Consider the following 18,455-nt stretch of genomic DNA (forward strand, 5'->3'; position numbering starts at 1 on the left):
GTGGCGGGGGGGGTGTTGGGTTAGATCGGGCAAATATAAATGCGTCGTTAAGGGGCCGTCCATAAATGACGTCACGCGATTTTGGACGATTTTTGACCCCCCCCCCCCCTTCGTCACACGGCGTCACAAAAAATCACCCCCCCCCCTCAAATATGACGTCACACAGCTCTGCCCCCCCCCCCTCAAATAAAACATGCTTCAAATCGCTTAAAACTATTGTCACTGTAGTGCGTATTTAATGTGGCGCTGCACTCTGATGTTGTAGGAGAAAACATTTATTAAAAAGTCTATTTCATTAAGTAGAACGTGTTGTCTATATTTATTTAAAGTTGCGCATTTTGATGTGACGTCACATTTCTCAAACGTCACAAATGTCTGACCACCCCCCTCCCCCTAGGTGCGTGACGTCATTTATGGACAGCCTCTAAATCCGCCACCACCCGACACAGCCCAATTAGCAAAGATTTGGCACGTAAACAGAACACGTGCCAATCAGCACACCGGCGTGTTGGAGAATAAGCCCGAAACAAGCACAGTTTTTAGTTACGCGATCTAACCACAAAAACAACTCTTACGGATAATATTGGTCGCCAAAGCAGCCTACCAAGAGTTAAACTGAGCAGGTCCTTGCGCTCCACGCTGGAGTGCGCGTGGCCCTGTGCTCGCCTTCCCCCCGGCGATCACTGCCGCGGGCAACATCGCCTCGACTGGGCAGCTGTGAAAAACAAAGCGCTTTATAGCTCATCGGACTCCTCCACTAGAAATAACGATTCAGAACACAGCGTCCGAGTGAGCATAAGCATCACACTCAGACATGCTCAATGCACTCCGATTAGAACGGTTGGCTACGTACGGCGAGAAAGAAGTTGAACATGCAGGACATACATACAAAGGCCTCTCTCCCGAAGCGGTCACCATCTCGCACGTTCCAACGATTCGTACGTTCCGTCCCTTGTTCGTCACTATGTTGTTATTCTCGTCCACCGGTCATCATCCTTTCCATGAATTGTATCGGGGTGACACGAAGATAAATATATATATTAATTGTTAAACATTAACCAGCTCAGAATAAGCTGACGACATGATCATTATGAAGTCAATTTAGCAGCGTGTATGTCTCTATACATCAGTAAGCTCGCATGACAAAGAAGACTTTATCCGTCCGAAATCTCTCGGCTCGGGTTACAGCATCATCTTTCCCAGGGAACAATCGTGAAGAATGACATCACGCAACTGCCGCTGATGTTTCCCCAAGGATCTCAACTGAACCAAGCACCACCACTCTGCTTCTTCGTACTGGGTTCAAGGGAGCAGTCGTCACCTGTCCATCACGTGGGTCAAGGCTTTCCGAACCTGGCCCGGAGAAATGCATGAAGACACATTTTTCAACCACGGAGATGGAGCAATGGGATTTGCTCGGAGGTGACAGCTTGATTATATTGGTAGGAACCTCCTGGTTACACCAGCCCACAGGGGATTATTGTGTCCGTCCGTCGTACAGGGAGGGGCTGGGTGGGGAGGGAGGGGCTGGGTGGGGAGGGTGGGGAGAGTTGGGCTGGGTGGGGAGGGGAGGGTGGGGAGGGGCTGGGTGGGGCTGGGTGGGGAGGGTGGGGAGGGTGGGGAGGGGCTGGGTGGGGGGTGGGAGGGGAGGGTGGGGAGGGGATGGGTGGGGAGGGTGGGGGGTGTGAGGGGTGGGGTGGGGCTGGGTGGGGAGGGGCTGGTCACCCCGTGGTGCCCTTATAAAACTCAACGTTTAACCTACTCACGCCGGCTTGTGCCCGCCATCACAGTCGGGCATATTTGCGGAATACACCACGCCGCCGTTGACCCTGGCCATTGACCGAGCAACCCAACGTTCCTACCAGCTCCCTCCGCATGAATGTGTTTATTCCGCGTTTTATTTCAAGAAAGGGTAAAGTCTGTTCTTAACTTTTTCATCGTCTTGATACTGGTAAAAAAAGGTCCCATAGACACAACTGCTCAACACGAGGGACTTGCACTGCCTTTGTACTGCCCGCCTTTTGGCGTTCTCTGGCCTAACGCTGGAGAGACATGGCCAAACAGAAGGCGGCTGTCTCTGATGTAGGCCAATCAGTTTCAAAGCCAATGCATGTATTACCATCAGAGCATGCTTGTTTGCATGGATTGCCGCAAGTACGTGTGGTTAATGCAGACTCGATGACTTGCAATTAGCGATCGATATTTGTGTTGGGACATCTTAACGCCTGTTTTAACACGTAGGCTTTTGCTACCAATATCATCGCAATATTGACATTAAACCCGCAACCACCCCACACAGCCAATTATCAAGGTTTGTCACATAAACAGAACGTGCTAATTCGTCACTAGTACAGCACACACGTGTGTTGGAGAGAAAATTCACAACATTTACAATCTGAGTACGACGTTTCGCCAGTAATTACAACTAGCATTATCAGGCGGAGAGACAGATTTGTCCTTACTAATTGGCTGTGTCGGGTGGTGGCGGGTTTAATGACACATTTATATTGACGCGATCTAACCCAAAACAACACTCTATTATGAAGCCTATTTTTATCATTACTGCCATTGTTTACCCAGGAAAGCCTCGCTGAGTCTCAAAGTTATTCATCAGGAGGGTCCTGCCACGTTTGTTGACTGCGTTAGGGAATGTTGTTGCTGCTGCTTGGACTCCTAACTGAGTAAGGTTATGTTTCAGAATTGTTAGATATTTGGCTAATACCATTTCCATTATGTAGTTTGTTTTTGCCCTTCTCTAAACTTCGAAAGGAAAACCAGGCAATCTACAATCTCCAAATAAGAAAGGCGTCCTAGTTCGAAATCAAACCACCTGGCGCCTCTTGCAGTGAGGCACGAGTATTGTTACCACCGTGCCAGCCGCCCCGCCGCCCGCAAGGTGACACCGCAGAACGCTGAATGCACTGAACGCACCGTTTCAAGATCATAATCTTTATTTGGACAGGGGGAATCCGATGAGCTATAAAGCAGTTGTTTGTGTCACAGATGTCCAGTAGCGGGTCGGCTGCCGATATTCAACTCTGTTGAGTCGCAGGAGGCTTCTCTCCCATCGAGCACACGCAGACCCAGTGGCGCTCAGCGTGCCGAGGGGTTAAGCCTGCATCAGCACATATATGTTGTACGTGCGCGCGCGTGTGTGCATGTGCGCGCCCCTCGTTGGCACAGTAGGGGGCACAGGTGGTGCATCAACCAGTCATCTCCGTCAGTCGACCTGTGGCACCTGGGTCTGCCCCGTGACCTCCTGCCAGCGGGCTTTCGACACTTCACGTGGCCTCAAGGTGCACATGGCCTGGCACAAGCGTCGTGGTGACGTCACCGCCACTTAGTGGCGAATGGCGGTTGTTGTTATTGTTGCCCCTCGTGTGCCGTGCCGGCCTTCATAGGCACTGACGGACTGGTACGAAGAATTGGCCCAGGCATTTGTAAACACACCGGGTCCCAATTGCCTTCGCGATCTCACCGCCCCATTTGGGGCTGGCTCCAAAAAGCACAACTGGGTGACCGCGATGAGGAATAATCTTTGGGACTGCCGAATATGGTGGGGGACTTAATGCCAACTGAGAGTGTAAATAAGCAATGAAGTGTAACACATTAGAGGTAATAACATATTTCAACGATAAAATAATATATTTCTGTTTTCACTATGATCACGTTTGCGATTTCCCCACACAGACCCGGGCCACCGGCCCTAAAATGGACCGGCCCACCGGGAATTTGCCTTCGTGACTGCCGCCTCACGGCCAGTTCGGGCCTGTTCACAGGTGCTCGCTAACAGCACTTTGCCCCAACAGTCTGTCAAGGCTATACGGGGGATCTTCGTCTCTGCTATACAGACGGTACATTCGTTATCATCACGAGCCCAGGGTCTATCCAAAGTTGGATGAGGGCCTCCCGTGCCATTCGCGATCAACCCGCTCGCGATTTCACTCCCGCGGCGGTCGTTCTCGCCAGCAGACCTCCTCCTCCTCCTCTTCCCCTTCTTCTTCTTCTTTAGCTGCCATTCCAAGGCTCGTCCATCAGCCATCAGCACTGCGAGCGACGCGCCGTGCCCCGAGCTCGCGCACTCGCTCACTCACTCAGTCTGCTTGGCAGCCAAAGCGATTCCTCTGATTTGTGCTCCCCTGCCTGGCGTCTCTCGTCGCGATCCACAAGCCCTGGGTCTCTCCACGCTTCGGTGAACACTTTTCATCGTTGTTATTTACAATGGGCCCCTGTACTGTACCACTTTTTTGTTCCCGTCCAACTATTTTGCACCGCTCGTCTGCCTCCTGCGGGCACGAGCGAGCACGTGTCCAGCCACTCTTCTCAGTCCGTGGTGGCGCGTTTCGAGCAATCTACACGAGTAATGTGCTTGCCTGCGACACTCGTCCTTCGTGCCCATCCGGAATTCATGGGGGTTATAAAACCGTAACGGCTTTCCCCCCCCCATGCAATCGTAACAAATTATTGCCTTTTGGGCTCGAAAGCCAACCTCTCTTCGGCAGGACAACGCAGGGAAGTGCGGGGTGCAGGCAATGAGGGAATTGCTCTCGTGACTCTGTCCATGTCTCTGCCCGTGACGCTACCCGCGACCCTAACTGTGACCTTGCCCGTGACCCTGCCCGTGACCCTGCCCGTGACCCTGCCCGTGACCCTGCTCGTGACCCTGCTCGTGACCCTGCCCGTGACCCTACCCGTGACCCTGCTCGTGACCCTGCCCATGACCCTGCCGGTGACCCTGCCCGTGACCCTGCCCGTGACCCTGCTCGTGACCCTGCCCGTGACCCTGCCCGTGACCCTGCCCGTGACCCTGCTCGTGACCCTGCTCGTGACCCTGCCCGTGACCCTGCCCGCGACCCTGCCCGTGACGATCTCACTTCGACGCCCCCTGCCTCTCCACTCAGCCTCAATAATATATGTTTTCACGAGGGGTTTCACATTAGTGGGCGACGATTTCGGAGTACTCTCTCGTCTAAATAACTTGCAACAATTGTTTAAAATGTAGAAAACTTTCGGATGATTACCACGGGGTCTTTAACGTGCACCGTGACGCAGAGCGCAGAGAGCATCTATTGTCGGTAGAGGCCTACCGAAACGAATTTCGGTGGCCTCTAATTGTCGGATTAATATACCCGCGGTATTGACTGGGGCGGCCCGCCGGTTTCAAACCGCGACCCTCTGCAGCGAGCGGCAAACGCTCTACCGCTCGGCATCTGTGAGCCGTGAACAATTTGCAGTACACAGGGTTGGTCAATTGTATGTATGTTGAACCCCTTTTGCACGGTACGTAGCCAACCGAGCTCCATGTTTCGCTACGGGTTTAGTTCTTTATTTGCCGTGACATATTTCCCCGAGTTGCCTGAAGTATAACGGGCAACTACGACCACATGAAGCGGTGGCGCAGCGGTTAGCACGCTGCGCTGTGAACCCGGCGACCCGAGTTTCCCAGTCACGGTCAACATCAATGCCGAATGATACAAACGGCCAGCATGGTGAAGTAGGGTCAAACAATACCCCGCGACTGACACGGCATATGCAGGCTTTCATCCAGCAGTGGATTGATACTGGGCTGTGAATCATGACTTGTGAAAGGGAGTCCACGACGCCAACACGAACAGGGTGCCGCGGTGGCTAGGAGATGTGAACTACCTCGCCTGGTGTACAGGGGGTCGTGGGTTCGATCTCGACCTTGACGCATGCTGCTGTATATTTGGAGTTTGCGTGTCTCTCTCTCATCATCATCACGGTGGCTAGGAGATGTGAACTACCTCGCCTGGTGTACAGGGGGTCGTGGGTTCGATCTCGACCTTGACGCCTGCTGCTGTATATTTGGAGTTTGCGTGTCTCTCTCTCTCTCTCTCTCCTCGTGGTCGTGTGGATTTTTCTCCGGGTCCTCCGATTTTCACACCGCATTTAGAATCAACGTCACGCGTTGCGAGTATTTGGCTGCTGCTATCAATGTCCACGTGATGATGACGATGAACCCACTTCCTAGGGCTATCATTTGTGATAGCCAGGTCGCTTCTGATTTAAAAAAAGAGTAATATAACTTTGCGGGCCTTACCTGGTAAAATATAAAATAGTTGTAGTTTAGCTTGTCGGGCACGATACAGTCCTCCACCCCCCCCTCCCCCGCTTTGACCCCCCCTCCCTTCAAGACCCCCTCCCCCTATCCCCTCTATTCCCACATTTCTCCGCAACCCCGCCGCACACTCAACCCCAACCACGTGCCCCTACGGCGAATCGGTGGCGAGCGCCCCGGGCCCCGCGCTTTGGGGAGGGGGAGGAGGGGGGGGCGCTTCGACGTCACGTGGTCAGATGTAATCCTTTTATGGCGTCAGGGGGCCCACACTGTGGGATTTACCCAGGGGGCCCTGCACCCCCCTATGGATACAGCCCCGTCTACACGTCCGTGCGTGGTCATGCGCAGGCTGAGTGGAGGGGGGGGGAGGTCCCTTCACCTCACGGCATTGTGGTTAGGTGAGAGATGTTTGGCCAATGCCAAATGCTGGAGAACACAGTGGGAGCCCATGCCGCACAGAGCGAGGGAGACGCGGACAAACTCCACGCGCAACGGCACCCGGAGTTGGGAATGGAGGCCAGGCCCTTCTTGCCGCGAGGAGCGTTGCCACCGTGCCATGCTGCTGCCCAACAATGTCCACCATATTCTTAGGTTTTTTCGGTAAAGTCACGGTTCCACCTGAAGACGGAAGCTTGTGTTGCCTCCGAAACGTCGTGATTTTTTATTTTATTTTTATTTGATTAATTTTAATTTTTTACCTACGTGACTTTACCGAAAAAACCTAAGAATATGAATACTTGCAGTCACGAAAACTTCAAATCTAGAATTAATGTCCACCATTCCTCGATGTGTGTGTGCGTGTGCGCGCATTAGATAGGGAGCGGCAGTGTGGTGGTGAGCGCACCGCGTTACGAACCCACCGAGTTCGATTCCCGCTCACAGCCGACGTCGGTGACGAATATCGGTACCGGTTCTGGGCCTCCCCTAGGTCGACTCAGCCTTAAATAAATACCTGGCACGGAGTGTAAACATCAGCACTGGAGAGACAAAGGCAGCCGGGCGTGGTTCTGGTGACCCACCACCCCCCCCCCACCCCTCGGCCATCATAGGCCATCACGCAAACAGCACTTGCCCCCAAGGTCTGTTAAAGGCTACACGGGGAATCTTTGTCAGTGCATGCCTGGAGCCAGCGCAGGTGGGAGCGTTACCGCCCTCTCTGCGTACACACACACGGCTGAGTCAACACGCGCGCGTTAGCAGGTGTGGGCTGAGCGCTGCACCAGCCCATCCTCACCTCAGGGTGATTGAGTTTATCAGGTCAGTTGGCAACATCACTTGGGTCCTGCTAGTTTCACACCACAAACTAAACTATTTGTTTTCACCAGGTAAGACCCACTAGCTATACAGCTCTTTTTCAGAAGCGACCTGTCCACAAATGATAGCTCAACGAAGTGGCTTATCGCGTGGAAATGAAGAGCATCCATATACTATAAACGCGTGATGTTGATTCTAAATGTGGAGGGGAAACCCGGAGGACCCGGTGAAAAATCCACGCGACCACGGGGGGAGAGAGAGACACATGTAAACTCCAAATATACAGCAGGCTTTTAGGGTCGGGATCGAACCCACGACTTCCTGTATACCAGGCGATGTAGTTAACATCTCCTAGCCACCGTGATGATGATGAGAGAAACACGCAAACTCCAAACATACTGCAGGCGTCAGGGTCGGGATCGAACCCACGACCTCCTGTATACCAGGTGAGGTAGTTCACATCTCCTAGCCACCGTGATGATGATGATGATGAGAGAGACACGCAAACTCCAAATATACAGCAGCAGGCGTTTAGGGTCGGGATCGAACCCACGACCTCCTGTATACCAGGCGAGGTAGTCAACATCTCCTAGCCACCGTGATGATGATTAGAGAGAGAGACACGCAAACTCCAAATATACAGCAGCAGGCGTTTAGGGTCGGGATCGAACCCACAACCTCCTGTAGACCAGACGAGATAGTTAACATCTCGAGACCCGGGGCATGATGCCACGTGTGGCTCCCGAATGCCACCATCCACAACCCACTGTGAAGCCCTCCTCCAGGTGCGGCCCGGGCACAGATGTCCAGTCGGAGCGGCTCCAAATGTTATAACAACAACAAACAGACAAGACAAGAACAGGATAGGAGTGCAAAGTATAGGACACAAAAACCAATCACTTGAACAAATATTTACAAATGAAACTAAATTACGTTTCATCTTACCAGGTAAACTCCACTGAGTTATTCGCTTATTTTTCAGAAGCGACCTCGCCATAAATGATAGCTCAACAAAGTGGCTTATCATGTGGACATTTATAGCAGCAAAATAATCCCAAGTAATCTAAATGCATGGTTCTAAATGTAACTCCTGGCCCTGAGAGATCTGTTCCGGGTGGCATCGCGACCACGCGCCCTACCTGACCTGAAGCTGCTCAATGGATCGCTAACCTCGACATCAAAACGACAGCTGCTTCCCCAGCCATACGGAGGCGAAGAAGGAGAGCAGTGGGTGGGTATTTGGGGGCGCAAGTCTTGGTTAGCCACGGACCTGAGTCGCACAGGCATCCTTGTGGGGTAAAGTGAGAGAGCCCGTGGTGGAAAGTAATAATACAGGCAACCCTCTCTATCCGCGAGGGTTACGTTCTTGAAAATACTCCGGAATGCAGAAACCTTGTTCTTCCAATGGGAAGAAATGGGGGTTACGTTCCCGGTACGAGTGAACATGGGGGGGGGGGGGGGGACGGTGAATCTTACTGGTAGGAACCGCCAGGTTACACCAGCCCACAGGGAATTATTGTGTTCGTCGTGCAGAGAGGAGCTGGGTGGGGATGGGTGGAGAGGGGAGGGGCTGGTCACCCCGTGGTGCCCTTATAAAACTCAACGTTTAACCTACTCACGCCGGCTGGTGCCCGCCCTCACAGTCGGGCATATTTGCGGAATACACCACGTCGCCGTTGACCCTGGACATTGACCGAGCAACCCAACGTTCCTACCAGCTCCCTCCGCAGGAATGTGTTGAATAATGATGACAATACATTATAAAGAACAATGTGTATTTTTTTTTAATTACCTTTCATGATGATGATTTGACCACGGTGGCGGCGGTGGTGGTGGTGGTGAGGAATTCAGGAGGATGACACCTCGGAAGCTGTTGCCATTTTTCTCGCCGCGACACTTCCCCCGATTGCATTCGCCTTCTTTCTAACGGACCTCACGGTCCACTCGTCAATACAAACATTTAGAAACGAGTCGACCCCAAGCACGTGTCAAGTAAAACAGTGCGCAGTTGCGAGTTCGGCCGGGCAGCCTACCACGCGGTGTGCGAATAGGGAATTGGTGCGAATAGGGAATTGGTGCACATTTAGTAATTCGCGAATATGCGAAACTCGCGAATCCAGAGCTCGCGCATAGAGAGGGGGTTGACTGCGTATTAGTTTGACAGGCTCACTGGGGTACAAAACCCTACATCAGGAGGGTTCTGTCACGTTTTCAAAGCAGCGGGCGATACTGCTCTGCGTGATCCCAATTGTGTAATTTGCGGGTAGAATTGTCAGCACTGTGGCTTTGGCCAGTGCCAGTCTCTTCGGCTTTGGGATTTCTAAACCGCATTGCAGGACGGTGGGCGAGAGGGCGCAGGCTCTGCACACAAATAGCACCCGAGCTGGGAGTCGAACCCAGGGCCTTATTGCTGTGAGGCATGGGGTGTTTCCACTGCTCTGTCAAACAAATCGCGTCCAGCATCCCTCAATGTGTGTGTGTGTACAGTGGCGACCAGAGTTCGATTCCTGCTCACGGCCAACACCAGTGACGATTATCTGAACCGGTCGTGCCCCCCCCCTAGGTCGACTCAGCCTCAAATGAGTACCTGGTGCGGTGTGAAGTATGCATCGCCACTAAGGAGACAAAGTCGGTCAGGCGTGGTTCTGGCCACCCACCCCCTCGTGTGCCACGGTGCCGGCCTTCATAGGTGCTACTCGCTAACAGCACTTGCTCCGACAGTCTGCGAAGGCTATACGGGGGACCTTTGTCTTTGTACAGTCTGGCGTCTTCCCCTCACACGATCTCGAGCCCCGTCGCGCTTCCCCGCTCCACCCGCCTCTCTTTCTCACAATACCGATAACAGCCTCCATCAATTCCGCTTAATTAGCTGGCCAATCAATCGGCTTAATCAACAGATTCACTGATACAGCGCGCGCGCGTTCGTCCGTGCGCGCGCGCGCGTTACTCGCAGGCGCAAGCAGCAAGCCACATAAATTCGCTTCGAGAGCCACTCCAGCACCCTGCACGCCCCCCCCCCCCCCACATCTTCCACAGCACACAGGAGGCCGTGCCAGTGTGATTACCAAGCTAGACACGGGGAGGACCCGGAGGCACCGCGGGTTATAAACGTAACTGATTAATCAATGCATTGTTTATAAAGCAGCGGCGTGTGTTGTGTTGTTGTTTAATGGAGGCCGTATGGTTGTTATTCGATGGCACAGTGTGGGTGGTGGTGATGGGGTTTCTTGTGGGCAGTGATTGCTTCTCGCGCTGCCCGAGCCACTTAGGGTGGGAGGGGCTCGTTGGGAGAGAGTGCGGCGCGCGTAAATCTGCTCGTCCGCGATTGATTTTTGTTGTTGCTAAATCTCGCCGCACGCCGTGGCGTCGACCTCTCTCTCCGCGGTGCTGTGCACGGCTCGAGCATTTGCTGGTTGCGCGGCACTTACGCCTTCATCATCATCATCGTCGTGCGTGTGTCCGTGTGTCCGTCCGTGCGTGCGTCCGTGCGATCATTCCCCAGCGCGTAAATTCGGCCGGAGCTCTCCGCACTGCCTCTGACCGGAAGTGACTGTGGCCACGCCACGCGTTCGCCTCGCCTGGCTTTGCCCACCTCGTTTCGCGTCAACATCTTCGCGCGATTATGGGGTTAATACTATAGGGTACAGTAATAACACATTCATCGTTATTATCACGAATATGTGTAGCCATGTACTATTGTAGTGGTAGTGCCTTACGCCGATATTCCCTCCTGCAAGCCAGCCGAGCGGCGTTCCGGAGAAATATCGAGCGAGAAATGGAAGACTCGCTCATCAGTTACCTTCGTGATTTGATGCACCCCCCCGCCCCCCCCCCCCAACAAACCTCCAAATTCAGTGGCGACGACGACGATGTCCGCTTGCAAAGCTCGTGCCGGGAATCGTGACGCCATGGGGCATCCTCTAAGAGGAATGACGAACGTCGTGACAAAACAGTGAGCTGCGGCCGGAGCGTGCGGAAAATAAAAAAAAACCCGTGGGATGACGCACGTGCAGACAGACTTTGTGCGGAATTGACCTGCCCGCGCCGGTTTGCCAACCGCGAATTTACGCATAGGCAGTAAAGCGGAGGGGATATTTGACCCGGCGTTAAATCTGTAAATTGCAAAAAAAAGTGCCCGTGAGCTTTGTCGCCAGAGCACGCGCTCCGCCCGAAATGCATTCACTGGTGGGCCATCCGGCGTGCCCACGTGAGACGAGCCGGGCACGAATGCGTGCCAGCAAAGTGAATGCCTCCTTACCGAACTTCGCCAAAATGACTCGAACCGCCCGCTCCTTGTGGCCGCACGTCGACCTGGAGTCCGCGTGCGTCTCGGTGGACAGGAGGCCACCGCGGCTGGCGCCCCAGGGCATCGAAGTCCTGGGCCCTCTCGTGAACCTGCCCCGCGACCTTCACAACTGGCTGACTGGCTGGGAGCGCGGGTCCGAGTAGAGCCAGGCCTGCCTTCCGAGATGTGCAACCAGCTTCTGGAGTACACCGAGAGCATTCGGCTGGATCGTGGAGTTAGCCTCCATATCCCTTTTGAGAATAATGGTAAAGAGACCGGCCATTTAAGGAACTGCACCATGGCTGACGATGCAGCACTGTTCGTGAAGAGGACTAACCCTGGCGCACTCCGGCAGTTTCACGCTAATTCGCGCACTGTTGGGAATGGAGTCTCATGGCGCGAGACAACCGCCGCAGTCGGCTCCAACACCGTCAAGTGCGCCAAGGACTTTGTTTGCTTTGCAAGCAGTCGGATGGCCGCCCCGAGACTGACATTCCCAGCTCGCCGCATCCATCACGCAGGCCACACACGACACGTGGCCTCAACGTCGCGACGGCACCGCTGCTGCTGCTGCTGTGCGAACGCCAGCACGTGCGATGTGCTGCAGCGAGACCCCAGCAGCAGGCGGCGGGCCTTCCATACAAGCTGCGGGCCTTCCATACAAGCTGCGGGCCTTCCATACAAGCTGCGGGCCTTCCATGCGCGGTGTTGGCGGCAGATTATCGGTGTCGGTCTGGCACCGTCCACTCAGGGCTCTGCCCGTCTGTTTGGCCATGTTGCGTGGAAGAGAGGACGACACTCGAGGCCCACCGCTCCGACTCGCGCAGCGGAACTCCACCGTCTCCGTCCTGGCACGGTCCAGCGAGCGGCTTCGTGAGCTTCGTGAGCTCAGTCGCGACACCAGCGGCCTGACCGTGCACGGCGCCTGCCTGTGCACTGCGGCGAAACGAGAAACACTCCGGGCTGGGAGCCACGGGGCCTCTGTGACCGACGCGTTTTACGACGATGAGGCCCGTGAAGTCACCCGGAGGTTCCCAGAAGGCCCCAGGGCAGACAGACTGCCACGTGCGACACCCCCCCCCCCATTCATGCATCACAAACAAAACAAGCTGCCCCCCGTGGCTATGAAAGGTTCACAGTTGCCCGTGCGGGTCGCGCTTTCGCCGCGTGTTGTTGTTGTTGCAAGATGTGCCGGCGGCCACCCGCTGATTACGAAACGGTCTCAACATACTCGCTATGCGAGTATGTTGAGACCGTTGAGACCGTTGGCACGTCCAAGTTGAAGTCTGTGGGCGATGCCGACAGCTTCGGGAGTTGGCGCGACTCACGCCGCTCAGTCCGCCGGAGAGCGGGCCGCAGGATGATGCGGCTACTCGCGATGCGGTGCTTCCATCGTCTGGTCCGGATGGCCGCAGTCACACCGCGGCTCGCCTGTAATTCTCCACTTGCGGAGGAGGAGGTGTTTGGGCGCGCAGCGGCAAGTTGCTGTTCTGCAGCGGTTGATGGAGGCTCCGGAGTTTTCTTGGCAGATCACAGCCGAGCTCGCCGTGAACGTGGGAGCCGCCGTGCGAGGCCTCGCGAGCTGAGCGTGGACACATCCCGCGACGAGGGGCAGCGAGGCCGACCCCCCCCCCCCCCCCTCTGCTTTTCATAACCGATCTCGGTTTATGTTGACGGTCTGTGTGTGTGTGTACGCGCGTCGTCACAACGTGATGTAACGGGGTCCGCACATTGCCTGAATACAAATAAATACATAAATAAAGTATCCGGTGGCGTCATTCGCAAGAGTTGGGCGATTGCGTGCCAGCGTCATGGCCCAACATTTGAAAAATCACCCAAATTTGAATTCTAAATCGCCTCCTCCTGAAAAAAAGAGAGTTATCAGACTCTGAGGCATTCCAGGGTAAAGTAGCGACGACTACTACTACTCTCATAATCAATAATTTCGTCGCAAGTTGCTTCGGTAAAATGCCACCACCTAAGGGAAACTCAGCGAAGCATCTCGCTCGCTAAATCGGCGGCAACCGTGAGCGCGTGTGTCTGGGGTATACCAGCATAGTCCGTGAGCCTGCACCAGAGATGCCATTTGTCGGTTAGCACCTGAGGTGGCATCTTTGTAGCGGATACAATGTCTATATATGGTGGTCAAAAACAGCGAATTATGTCATTATAATTTAAGTCGAGTGGGTTATCAAACAATGCACGCGTATTGGCCATATACATAATTCGGTATCACGAAGGTTTTGCTCCTTTTGGTGTCGCCGATATTTATTAAAAACGATTAAACTATTTTTTATTTGACCACGTAAGGCTCACTGAGCTCTATGGCTCTTTTTTTCTAGACAGCTCAACGAAGTGGCTTATCATCATCATCATCAAGTGCAAATATGTAGCCAAATACTCTGCACGCGTCATTTTGATGCTAAAAATGTGGAGGGGGGGGGAAACCTGGAGGACCTCGAGAAAATTCCGCGCGACCACGGGGAGAGAGAGACACAGAGAGACGCTCAAACGCCAAATATACAGCAGCAGGCGTCAGGGCCTGGATCGAACCCACGGCCGCAGGTGAAAAAAAAAATTACAATTTTAAATTAAAATCACATAAAAAATGAAAATAACAAAAAAAATATTTTATTTTTTATTTTCACCTCCGTGACTTTACCGAAAGAACCAACGAGTATGGCTCCTTGCAGTCACGAAAACTTCACATCTAGAGGTCGTTCACGTCTCGCCACCGAGGCGCGCCCCGTGGACGAGAGAAGCGCTATCGTGCTGGGCGCGGGCGATTCTTCGTGATCTCTGCGCGGCACAAAGACAGAGGAGCGGTTGGGTGAAATAGGAGGAAGGAGCCGGGCGGATGTCGTGAAGCCAGGCTGGGTAAATATGTAACTACACACGCGAGTACACTCGCTCCAAAGACAAATGCAAAGATCCCCCGTATAGCCTGTAACAGACTGTTGGGGCAAGTGCTGTTAGCGAGCAGCACCTGTGAAGGCCGGCACCGTGGCACACGAGGGGGTGGGTGGCCAGCACCACGCCCGGACGTCTTTGTCTCCCTCATGACGATGTTTGCACACCGCCCCCAGGTACTTATTTGAGGCTGAGTCGACCTAGGGGAGGTCCTGGACCGGTTCAGATAATCGTCACCGGTGTTGGCCGTGAGCGGGAATCGAACTCGGGTCGCCGGGTTCGTAGCGCAGTGTAGCGCTAACCACGACACTACCGCTCCCCGCACACACACACAGACACACGTACACAGACGCACGCGCACACAGACACACGTACACAGACGCACGCGCACACAGACGCACGCACACAGACACACACGCACACAGACACACACGCACACAGACACACACGCACACAGACACACGCGCGCGCGTTATTCAGTTTACACTGTGTGCGACCTCGCGCCTGTGTGTGTACCTGGTGCGGTGTGTAAACCTCGCCGCTAGGGAGACAAAGGCGGCCGGGCGTGGTGTTGGCCACCCACCCCCTCGTGTGCCGTGCCGGCCTTTGCAGGTGCTCGCTAACTGCACTTGCCCCTACAGTCTGTTAAGGCTACACGGGGGATCTTTGTTGCGTCCTAAAACGAGTTACCTACTGCGCCGTGTAAACATCAATAAGAGGTGGGGGGAGGAGAGACAAAGGCGGCCGGGCGGTGGTGCTGACCACCCCACCCACCCACCCCTTGCCGTGCCCTGTGTTGACCGTATTACGCGCTCGCCGCTAACGAGGACTTGCCTCCAACAGGCTAATACAGCGGGGGGATCTTTGTCTTTATTTGGAAACGACACCCCCCCCCGCTCTCCACAGAAAGCAGCGTGCGCCGCGCTGTTCGTGAGTAGAAACGCGCTCCGACGAGGAGCGGTGGCGCAGCGGTTCGCGGCGCTGCGCTAACGAACCCGGCGACCCGAGTTCGATTGCCACTCACGGCCAATAACGCCAGTGGGTCGATTATCTGAAACGGTCCTGAGCCTCCCCTAGGTCGACTCAGCCGCAAAATGGGTACCTGGGGGCGGTGTGCAAACATCGTCATGAGGGAGACAAAGGCGGCCGGGCGTGGTGCTGGCACACCCACCCCCTCGTGTGCCACGGTGCCGGCCTTTATGGGTGCTGCTCGCTAACGGCACTTGCCCCTACAGTCTGTTACAGGCTATACGGTGGATCTTTGTCTTTGGCCCTCGTATAACACTGCCGATGTTCATCCTGGCGCGTCTGAGAGCGGCCGCGGTGCAGCGGTCCTCAAGACTCGAGCGCAGCGCTCCCACCGCCTCGACTCAGCACCTCCGTATCCTGCCAGAGCACCACCACCATCGTCACCTGCGTCTCACCACCACCGTCAGAAACACCTCCATCTCACTGCGCACGTGCGCGCGTCCACAGAGACGCCGAGCACGTGACCGCCCTCCCCTCGCACAGCCATCAATCAGCTCCGCGCACGCATCAAAGCGCCTCGGCGCGCTCCCACGTGGCGACACGCCGCCCTCCTCCGCCTCCTCCACCACCCCCACCACCTCCTCCACCACCTCCTCCTCCACCTCCTCCAGCCGGGGCCCATCTCTCTTCCTCCACCACCTAGAGCTCATCCATTCTCCAGCCAGGGCCCATCCCTCTTGTTCAACATTAAAAAAAAAAAATTCCCCCCGAATGTCATTCCCCGATGGCGCTGCGCTCGTCGTCGCGAGTATCTGGGTAGAGAGAGAGGGAGGGAGAGAGAGAGAGGGAGTGGTGGTCGCGAGACGCAGAATCCGTTCGGATCTGTCGCACGCAGTGCAGTGGGAACGGGACGGGGCCCCGGAAGCGGACACCGCAGAACTACGTCTTAGATCCCGTCAAACAGCGCTCTCGTGTCCACAGCAGGGGGCGGCACGCGCACACCGGCTCCGCTTATGAAAGAGAGATTCGTCGCGGGAGAGTGAAACCGATATTTTAATTCTCAGAGCTGGAATTTAACCAGATGGAGTTCGTAACTAAATTGAATGTTTTTTTTTGTAATCCAATCATTGGGGACCGGGCTGAGATCATGGACTCACGAACACTTGAGGTCCTGGTTTCATCATCGCAGGCGGCTGTTGAATTCGAGCCCAGGATCTGAGCGGTGCGCGCCCGGCGCTGTGACCGGTAATCCATCCGGCCACCTGCAGAGGCCATCCGACTCCACCTCCCGCAGCCGGAGCCCTCCCATTCACGCCCCTCCCCTCCTCCCTGCAATCACCCTCCAACGTCCCTCCCATCGTCCCATCACTTCCATTCAATCCCTCTCCTCCATCCCATCCTCCATCCCTCGTGCACTGCCTCCCGTGTTTCACCTCCATCTCTCTCTCCCATCCTCCATCCCTCCCATCCCTAGTGTCCTTCCTCCCTCCCTCCCTCCTATCCACCATCCCTCCCATTCACCATCCATCCCTCCCATTCACCATCCATCCCTCCCCTCCCATCCCTCGCGCCCCCCCCCCGCGCTGCCGGATCGTGGAGGGAGAAAGAGAGAGAGGAGGGGGGGGGGCAGAGTGAGGGAGTGAGGGAGCCGCCTCTAGAGATCGGAACCCCACCGCGCATCTTCCGGAAGACCGCGCCTCCTCCTCCTCCCCCTCCTTCTGGTGGCAACGCCGCGAGCAGAGCGAGGGAGCGAGAGAGCGCGAGAGAGGAATCACAACAACAACAATAATACGACTCGGCACGAAACATCGGTGGGAGCCTTCTGCGCTCCAATGCAAAACAATGGCGATGCGGGATCTTCACGAGTCAACGTAAGGATCACCACCACCACCATCATCATCATCATCCTCCTCCTCCATCCGCGCGATCGGTGATCGGTGCCTAAACGCGTGGATCTCTCTCGCTCGCTCGCTCGCGATGAGCGCCCGGGGTCCGGACTGGGTGGGTGAGGGGGACTCCTCGTCGTGCGCTCGAGAAGGGGGCCGGGGAGGGGGAGGAGGTGGAGGAGGTGGAGGGGAGAGCCGGCGCTTGAGCGAGGGCGACTCGCGTCGTTCATCTGGCCGGGCTCGCATTCGACGTGGGCGTATGGGCGCCACAAGCGGCACGGGCTGTGGGTGTGTGTTGTGTGTTGTGCTGCGTCTCGTCGATGTTACAGGGTGGGCGATGCGCGTGTGCGCGTGTCCATGATTTGGGTGTGGGACGTGAGTGGAGCGGTGGTGCAGCGGTTAGCGCCGCGCTGCGCTATGAACCTGGCGACCCGAGTTCGATTTCCGTTCACGGCTAACACCAGTGACGATTATCTGAACCGGTCCCGGGACTGCCCTAGGTCGACTCAGCCTAAAATGAGTACCTAGTGCGATGTGTAAACATCGCCGCTAGGGAGACAAAGGCGGCCGGGCGTGGTGTTGGCCACCCACCCCCTCGTGTGCCGTGCCGGCCTTCATAGGTGCTCGCTAACAGCACTTGCCCCTACAGTCTGTTCAGGGTATACGGGAGATCTTTGTCTTGTGATTTGGGTGTGGGACGTAAGTGTGTGTGTGTCCATAATTTGGGTGTGAGACGTGAGTGTGTGTGTCCGTGATTTGGGTGTGAGACGTGAGTGAGTGTGTGTGTATGTCCGTGATTTGGGTGTGAGACGTGTGTGTGTATGTCCGTGATTTGGGTGTGAGACGTGAGTGTGTGTCCGTGATTTGGGTGTGAGACGTGAGTGTGTGTCCGTGATTTGGGTGTGAGGCGTGAGTGTGTATGTCCGTGATTTGGGTGTGAGACGTGAGTGTGTGTCCGTGATTTGGGTGTGAGACGTGTGTGTGTGTGTCCGTGATTTGGGTGTGAGACGTGAGTGTGTGTGTCCGTGATTTGGGTGTGAGACGTGAGTGAGTGTGTGTCCGTGATTTGGGT

At 55.3% G+C, this 18,455-nt stretch overlaps 1 protein-coding gene across 1 annotated transcript in view; it reads left to right on the forward strand.

Annotated features, from left to right (window-relative positions):
* Positions 1-16,896: 16,896 nt before the first annotated feature.
* LOC144932964 (voltage-dependent P/Q-type calcium channel subunit alpha-1A-like) overlaps positions 16,897-18,455 on the forward strand; it is a 58,730-nt gene continuing 57,171 nt past the window's right edge. The window contains exon 1 of the mRNA XM_078857366.1: positions 16,897-17,368. The gene's annotated coding sequence lies outside the window, so the exon portion shown is untranslated. The remainder of the gene's footprint in view (positions 17,369-18,455) is intronic.

This window comes from Lampetra fluviatilis, chromosome 6 (genome assembly GCF_964198595.1).
Source record: "Lampetra fluviatilis chromosome 6, kcLamFluv1.1, whole genome shotgun sequence".
Classification (NCBI taxonomy): domain Eukaryota; kingdom Metazoa; phylum Chordata; class Hyperoartia; order Petromyzontiformes; family Petromyzontidae; genus Lampetra; species Lampetra fluviatilis.